This window comes from Euphorbia lathyris, chromosome 2 (assembly GCF_963576675.1).
Source record: "Euphorbia lathyris chromosome 2, ddEupLath1.1, whole genome shotgun sequence".
In the NCBI taxonomy this organism is placed as follows: domain Eukaryota; kingdom Viridiplantae; phylum Streptophyta; class Magnoliopsida; order Malpighiales; family Euphorbiaceae; genus Euphorbia; species Euphorbia lathyris.
Window position 1 is genome coordinate 98,184,972 of NC_088911.1, and position 8,097 is coordinate 98,193,068.

General features: G+C 39.8%; 1 non-coding gene across 1 annotated transcript; it reads right to left on the reverse strand.

The window, feature by feature from the left end:
• Positions 1 to 7,673: 7,673 nt before the first annotated feature.
• Positions 7,674 to 7,780, reverse strand: LOC136221324 (small nucleolar RNA R71). The gene has a single exon (XR_010685097.1). It is a non-coding gene; the product is annotated as a small nucleolar RNA R71 (small nucleolar RNA).
• Positions 7,781 to 8,097: the final 317 nt, after the last annotated feature.

Here is an 8,097-nt window from a genome sequence, read left to right on the forward strand (position 1 = left end):
ACGAAAATAGTAAGTCAGTAGACAGCAGATTGTACCTAGGTATGATTGGTTCTCTACTCTACTTAACCGCTAGTAGGCCGGACATTCAGTTCTCAGTATGTTATTGTGCTAGATATCAATCTAACCCTAAGGAATCTCATTACATAGCTGTAAAAAGAATCCTTAGATATTTGCAAGGCTCGGTGAATGCAGGTTTGTGGTATCCCAATACTCATGATTTCACACTCATTGGATACACTGACGCTGACTACGGACGAGACAAACTTGAACGAAAAAGCACCTCAGGAGGATGTCACTTCCTTGGAAGTTGTCTTGTGTCCTGGTTCAGTAAGAAGCAGGCGTCAGTAGCCCTGTCAACCACTGAAGCTGAGTATATTGCTGCTGGAAGCTGTGTTGCTCAAGTCCTATGGATTAAGCAATAGCTTGAAGATTATGGCGTTCAGACTAAAACAATTGAAGTCAAATGTGACAACAAGAGTGCCATTGACCTATCAAAGAACCCAATCCAGCACAGCAGAATGAAGCACGTCAGCATAAGACATCACTTCATCAGAGATCATGTACTCAAGGGAGAGATCAAGCCGACCTATGTCCCAACGGATGAGCAGCTTGCTGATATCTTCACAAAGCCACTGGCTCGTGAGCAATTCAACATACTTAGAGAAGCCATTGGTATGTTTAATCCTCTTCAGTAAATTCCAAGTATAATATGCGATATATGCATGCTGAGTTGATTACCATGCTGAGTGATTTATGCTAAATCAATATCTATTACATGCTGAGTAGATATAGACACTGAGTGGTTATCTTAAACTGAGTGATTAAACACACGAATTGTTCCTTTGCGTAACACTGACTAATCAGAACTTTAAACGTTTGAAATCCTTAACACTGAGTAAAATCCGTTGCAAAACTTAATGCAAAACACGCGAATTAAATAGCCACCTAGGATGACGTAAGCGCAATAATTAGAATATACATGTGCCGAATGTGTCATAAATGCCAGAATCCTTGTCGATTGAGTATCTCGAGGTCAAACGGCCACCTCAACGTTTCAGATCAACTCGACTCCTCTATAAATAATGGATGATTTCCTACTTTTATCTCTTTACGCTTAGAAATTTCTGGTATTCAAATACTCTTCTCTAAAAAATTCCCAAACTTCTCAAACTTCTCTAAGAATCATGACAAAAGATTCTCAGAATGTCTCCGGTGCCGGTTACGCCGTTAATCGCTCCGATGAAAACCCTCCATCTCCTGCTTAGGAGGAACATAGAGAGACTCCCACCAAGTCTCAAGAACCTGGTCAGCGTGACCATTCTAAGGTCACTACCCCAAGGAAGAAATCGCAGGCTGACCAAGCTGCCTCTTCAAAAGGGAAACAACAGAAGGATAAGGGTAAGAAACCCAGAGAGAGAACCTACTCACCGGTATACGAGAGTGTTAGGGGGTGCAAGGTTGACCACTCTCGCTGGTTTTCAAAGGGATTTGTGGAGGCTGAGCAACCCTTCTGTGAGTGGATCTCAAAGAACGGCTGGACCGAGCTGTTCTCAGTACGTGACGCTTCCTATCCCGAGTTAGTAAAGGAATTCTATACTAACTTAAGAGCCGCTGATGATAACCGGGACTATATGGTCACCAAGGTTCAAGGGAAGGATATCTTCATCAACCCCGCTTATCTTGCCTCACTGCTCAAGCTGACAAATGAAGGAGTTCAACTCAGAAAGTCAGGTGACCAAGACAAGATTGAGTATCCCGTTGAGTTCTGCAAACCCGCTGACCACGTCGGAGAGATATCCAGCACTTCCATGGGTCAGAATCAGAAGATGGCCCACTATATACTGACCAACTTCCTTTTCCCAAAGATCAACTGCACCAGCTCAGCAACGAACTTTGAACAATGCTTCATTTATCACATGCTGAACTATCTGTCGATCAATATGCCAGTCTTCATTATCGGTGGCTTTCAACGGAGCACTGGAACCTTTAGGTTAGGCTCCATTATTACCAGAATCCTCAAAGATCACAAGGTGAGTTTGGTTGAGGAAATCCACACCTGGGGAACAGAAATCACCGCAGCTGCTCTATTCGGCTTGGTCTATGATCAACCGATTATCCCTAAGAAAGGAAAAGGGGCCGCTGTTCAGGATCCCAAGAGGATGGTGACCCGAAAAGGAAAGAAGGAAACAAGAACTTAAGCTGACCCAAAGGATAGAAAGAGGAAAGCTATTCAAAGCCCCCCTAGAAACATTGTTTCTCCACCGAAAAAGCTTAAGTTTGTGTCCAGAGGAACTAAGCCTCAAATTCAACAAGTTCAAGCTGAGCATAAGTCAGCGGAAAACCTCAAAAGGCAAGCTGAGCCTGAGGTAGAAGAGAAAGAGGATGCTGATGAGCAACCACTAAGAAAGAAGAAGAAAATCTCTTCTGAGTTAAGTCCAATCAATGCACCTCCCACTAACTTCGTCATTCCTCCTGACTCACACTTTGCACGAAGTCTTGGCATTGACATTGAGCAACCACAGGGTGAACAAGATGAAGAAGAACTGGATGGTCAGTTTGATAATGAGGAAATAGTGGATGATGAGGAACATGAGTCAGATGTTGACCAATATGAAACAACCTACACTAAGCAGGTTGAAGAAGAAGATGCTGAGCCAACAGCAGAGGATCACACTGATCAAAGAGAAACTTCACCTACTAACTCTATTGAGTCCATCCCTGCTGACCCCACTCCTCAAAAGACCAAGAAACTGAGAAGACTTAAGAAGAAGGCACATAGATCCCCCGTCATTGATCTAATGAGTGACTCACCTCTGAGGGATGAGATCACTGACCTATCAGATGTGCAGTTTAGGTTCTTCTCTAATCCTATTGAGTCTCCACCAGAGCAACAGGAAAAGCAAGCCTCTATTTCTCAACCTAAGGAACATACCGACTTAACTGCTTCTCTAAACCAAGATGATCCTGAGCAAGTGCTCGAAGTTCCTGCTCCTCAACATGTTGAGCAAGCTAAGGAAATACTTGCTCAGGTCAATACTGAACTTCCTCAGCTTCCCAAATCCAGTCAGCTTCAGCCTGACTCTGAGCAAGTAACACATTCTGCCGATCATCCTCTTCCACAACAACAAGTTCAGAATATAATCCAATCAACTTCTACTGGAAATCTAAACTCAAGACCATCCACTGATCATGCTGGCACTTCTAACATTGAGCAGAACCAAACACATCCTCCATCCGGTTCTACTCATACTCCGGCAACTGGGCCAAATAATGATGGATCCTTCTCATATCTGAATGCCTCTAAGTCTGGTCGAAGAATCATTGACTCAGCTCAAGCTCTACTCCAGGACCTCCATCAAACAAGTACCGATGCCGCTGGGTCAGTTCCTGTTGAGCCAACTCAGCTTTCGTCTGTCACTCAGATTCTCATAGAAATCAAAGGTCTGAAGGATCTTCTGAGTGTCATGACTTCACTTCAGTCTCAACAGCCCAGACAGGAATCAATAACAAAGCTGGCTGAACTCCAACTGACCATGGTCGATCACATAAACTCTCTACAGGGTCAACTTCATCAACTATCAGCTGCGAACACAATGTATGCAACTTCTGCTGAAGTTCATCAACTCTTTAACCAGCTTCACACTGAGCAAGCCAGAACAAATGAGCAACTCTCTTCCTCCTCCCAATGCTCAATTGAGCAAATCAGTGAGGTTGTCTGTCTACTCAACTTGAGTAAGGAAGAGATGGAAACTGACCAACTCAAAACGAATGAAATTCTGAAGTACTCTCGAGTTACTTTCAACCACGTGCGCCACTCAAATGCTCAACGTCAGTATTTTGACACGTCCTTGCTAAAGATGTTTCATCAAGCATTTGCCATGCTCACTGACAGTATAAACTGGGTTGGAAAGTCTCAAGCATACATCCTGAGTATGCTCAGTGCCTCGGATATCAGGATTCCACGTTCTGTCTTGGATGAGGGTGTTCCTGTTTTTTATGGCATTAATGAAAGCACGCGCAGGCTTAAGGCATTCTTTAAACGCTTAACTCATGCTGCCCTTGAAGACACCTTCATTCCTCCTCCTGCCGATGGTGCCAAAACGGGGGAGAAAGAACAAGCTCAAAGAACTCAACATTCAGGGGAAGCATCAGGAAGCCAGCAGAAATTCAAGGGAAAAGGAAAAGCTAAGGAGCATGAAGCCCAACTCAACTACAAGAAAAAATAGCTTGGCTAGGATTGCTAGACTTAGATTTTATAAACTTGTAGTCTTTCCCTTATGAATTTTGTTGTGCTGACCCTGAATACAAAACTATGCATGCATCTACCCTTTCAAAACTGACCAATTTTATGTGATGCTTACTTATGTTTTGTTATAAACTCTAACGCATCTTCATTAAATCAACTGTGTTAATTGTCTACATTGCTCTATGATTGTATGCTGTGTTGATCTATAAGTTGACCTCTTTTATATGTCTTCTTAAACACATTGAACAAAGATATACTCAGCGCTCTCTGATATCTAAATCTTCCGCATAAACTGAGTTAAAAAGAATATATTCCATGAGCTGACCTATCTCTGAAAACTGACCTTAGACTTACTTGATTAAACCTTGAAATGTTTAAAGTAAAACTAAGTCAGTAGCTCAACCCTTACGGGGGAGTATCCTGAGTAATATAAGGTCAACTATCATGGGGGAGCTCAACACTGAGTTCTTCAATTGAATATTTTTGCCAACATCAAAATTGGGGAGTTTGTTGAAACACCTTTCCACATGATTTTGATTTGACAAAATTATTTAAAGTAATTGATAAAAAATATTCTAACACATTTAATTTAAATGCTTTGATTTATTCACAACTAATGTGTTTGTTCAATGTTGAGTTTATTGACTTATAAGACATTAAGATAAAAAGTCTAAAGGCCCATAAGTGGAAGTCAAGCCCAAGTCAACAAATCAAGACCTCACGGCCCAAGAAGCTAAAACGCAGTCGTATCAAGTAAAACGACGACTCAGCATGAAGAAGGATCGAGAAGCCTTCTAACAAAAGCTTCAAGAGGAAGCTGCTGAGTTGAGCGACAATGCAGTCAGGTCAGCGGCAGAACAGAACCAACTTCTAGACAAAGTATTTCTACTTTGGGTAAAGTTCAGAATGCGCAGGAGCTGTCTGGAACGTAAATGTCGAAACATTCTGTTCATCTGACGAAAAGCTGCTGAGCACTGCCGTAGACAGAAGATGCAAGAATCTCATTGGCCAACTGTTATCGTCGTAATTTATAGCATTTTTAGTATTTAATTACTAGTTATTTTGTACCATTTTAATAAATTTTAATAATGGTTTTTGTATATTTTCTTCATTTTATGTATCTAAGCCAATTTGTGTGTTTTCTAGGCACTTTCGTAAGGTTTTCGGCACAAATAACCAAGTCGGGGCTTAGGGCGGCAACTCGGGAGTAAAAGGGACCAGAAAAAAGGAATTTTAGCGACACCCAGCATGCACTTCGTCGTGGATAGGTGCTGTAAGATAAAGTCCAATTGTTCACACTAGGACAGATTTGACATATTTTCGTATTTTCAACTTATCTCCCTCATACGGACTCGGATTGAGGCGATTCAAAATGAGTTGGAAAGCTAAGAGAAAGATGAACAAATGACTAATAATAATCATCTCCAAATTCGAAGTGAATCAGGCCCAGAAAATTATCTAAAGTTGATGAATATGTTGAAGCCTAAGATTCCTTTCACATCTTTACACATTTCAACTCCTAAATTATTAAAATCTTCCCCCATACTCTCTTAAATGCTAAATTCAGATGATAAGGAGTGGGAGGCCATAAGGATGACTTGGTCTTTGGAATTATGTGTGCCATTTTACTATAAAAGGAGGCATTGAGTGCCATTTGAAGACACGCCAAGCTTAGGCTTAACTTCTCCCTCTATAATGTTACTTTGCTGATTTTTCTCTTCAAAAATCAGTTGTTTGTGTTATTATAATTGTTATTATTGTGCTCAAGTTGTTGTTTGTGCAAGAGTTCATTCAATAAAAGTAAGTTTTAAGTTATCGAAGAAGTTCATTCGACAATCGTCATTACGGTTTCTTCTAAACTTTAATCTCTTTTATTACTATGAACTCCATTATCTATCTTACTAAGGTGTGTTTTAATCTAATCATGGGCTAAAACCCCCTTAACTAAGGCTAAAAGCGGATCTTAACCTTAATCATGTGGTAATTACGTTTAACCTATTTAAGTTATCTTTATCCTTTTTAAGAACTAACTTATGATTCTTAATGCTTGTAGGAGATGGGCCAACTCTCTACTTGGGTATAATTAATCGTTTATATTGATCGTGATTAAATTGATTAATCAAAATTCATAAGTTGGACCTAATGACCATTTAGTGTGGCTTATTGGTTTTCCAAGGTTTTTCATGAATCTTATTACAAATCTTAGATTTATTACTTGAGCCGGACCAAGGGAAAGTAATTAATCGAAAGTTTAGAACTAATTACTTGAGCGGTTTTTCTTGAATCTTAAGTAATCACTTTAGCCGGACCAAGGTAAAGTAGGTTAAAAAGGTTTAGATTAAATCTTATTACAAATCTTAGATTTATTACTTGAGTCGGACCAAGGGAAAGTAATAAATCGAAGGTTTGGAACTAAGAAGACTTAATGCTTCTCTTGATTAATTACTTGAGCCTGACCAAGGGAAAGTAATTAGTCAAGAGTTTAGAACCAATCTCGAGAACTAATAGTTAATAAGAAAAATCGCCATCTTAAGAAGGATAAAACAACTTAAAAGGGGTTAAGTGTTATTACCAAGCAAATAGATTAAGTGAAGCTAAAAGCCTTAGTTTCTTTTATTATAAGTAATCTCTCACTTAATTTGTGTAATTTTTATTTCACTTCTTGCTTAAGTCTTAACTTGGTTGTCGAACAAACTCTACTTTTCGATTGTTTAAATAATAGTTAGTGAGCAAAAAGATTAGTACTTATAATCACCATCCTCGTGGGAATGATACTCTACTTTCACTTTATTACTTGATACACGACTAAGGTACACTTGCCTTCACATGCACGTATACGTAAAACGCGCATCAAGTTTTTGGCGCCGTTGCCGGGGATAGTAGAATTATAATATTAATCTAGTCGAGCTTCTATTAATTTAGACGTTTTATTTTCTTTTATTTTTGTTGTTTTATGAACACAAGAAGTTTAAGTTGGCCTTTATTATTGCCCGATCCTGAAATTGAGCGTACTTTCCACAGGAACTTGGCTAATCGAAGAGCAAACATGGCGCAAGAGGAACGTTCCATCATGGATCTACTCACTCCAAACCGTTTGGACATGAATTCAAGTATCGTGGAACCTACCATTGGAGCAAACAACTTCGAGATTAAGCCGACAATGATCCAACTTATACAAAACTCCGGTCAATTTGGCGGAGATCCGAGAGAAGATCCAAACTCCCATTTAAATAAATTTGTTAAACATTGTTCTATGCTTAAGCAAAATGGGGTACCACCAGAAGCTATTAAACTAAAATTGTTTTCTTTTTCTTTAAGGGATGATGCAGCTGACTGGTTGGATTCTCTCGAGGCCGGATCCATTGGGACATGGGATGAGTTAGTTAAGAAATTCTTAGCTAAGGACTTCCCTCCATCTAAAACGGCGATGTACAAAAACGAGATAAGTTCTTTTCGCCAAACCGAGAGAGAGACATTATATGATGCATGGGAGCGATTTCGTCGACTATTGAAGAAATGCCCACATCATGGATTTGAGAAGTGGCAATAGGTTAGTATTTTCTATAATGGTTTATCTTCCGCTAACTATGCCACAATTGATTCCGCCGCAGGTGGAAACATCCTTAAGAAGACCCAAACGGAGGCTTATGATTTAATCCAAGAATTGGCGGAAAGGTGCTCTCATTGGCAAGCGGAGAAGAACCTCGAAACAAGAGCGGGAACATATTTGGTTGATTCGTCATCAAGATCCGGTATTGATGAGTTAAATAAAAAATTGGATCTATTAATGGCTAATTTGAACCAAAATAATTTGTGTGATTTATGTGGTTTAAGTGGACATAAGAGTGAGG